The sequence below is a fragment of the Leucoraja erinacea genome, chromosome 8 (genome assembly GCF_028641065.1).
Source record: "Leucoraja erinacea ecotype New England chromosome 8, Leri_hhj_1, whole genome shotgun sequence".
Lineage (NCBI taxonomy): Eukaryota > Metazoa > Chordata > Chondrichthyes > Rajiformes > Rajidae > Leucoraja > Leucoraja erinaceus.
Window position 1 is genome coordinate 16,157,823 of NC_073384.1, and position 862 is coordinate 16,158,684.

An 862-nucleotide genomic window follows, 5' to 3' on the forward strand; every position below is an offset into this window, starting at 1 on the left:
CCAGCTCTCTCGTTGGTTCCTCTACATGTTGATTTAGATAACTATCCCGCATACATTCCAAGAAATCCTCTTCCTCAGCACACCTGCCAATTTGATTCACCCAATCTATATGTAGATTGAAGTCACCCATTATAACTGCTTTGCCTTTGTCGCAAGCATTTCTAATTTCCTGTTTGAAAGCTGGTAAGTCAATTGTCCATTGTAAATGACCATGAGTGTCTGGGTGAATGGTAAGAATCTGGATAGGGAGGGGGAGATGGAGTTGATTGGCATATGTGGAGTATAAAATGTGGAGTATAAAATGGGATTATAGTGCATGATAGCATGGAGATGGTAGACTGAAGAACTTGCTCAATGGTTGCACACACATTCTTCTTCCTGAAAAACTGAAGCTCCATTCCTTTGGATTTTAATTAATTGCGTTGATTTAAAAAGTTAAATTACTTACTTAATTTTTCCTTTCTCTTTATTTTAGTTCACTCTTGAGTACTTCAGAGTGCTTACTATGGATTGGAGGTTTTCAGCTGCAGGGAGAGGTTGAACAGACGGATCATTTTCTCTGGAACATTAGAGGTTGAGGGGAGACTTTGTGTAAAATTACGAGAGGCATAGATAGGATAGACAGTCGGAACCTTTTTTTCCCATGGTGGAAATGTCCAACACTAGAAGGCATAGCTATAAGGTGAGGAGGGAAAGTTTAACGGAGATGTACAGGGAGAGCTTTTTACACTAAGAGTGGCGGGGGCCTGGAACGCATTGCCAGGGGTGGTGGTGGAGGCAGATAGGAGAGTGGCATTCAAGAGGCTTTTAGTTAGGCATGAAGTGCAGGGTTTACAGGGATATGGATCGTGTACAGGCAGAT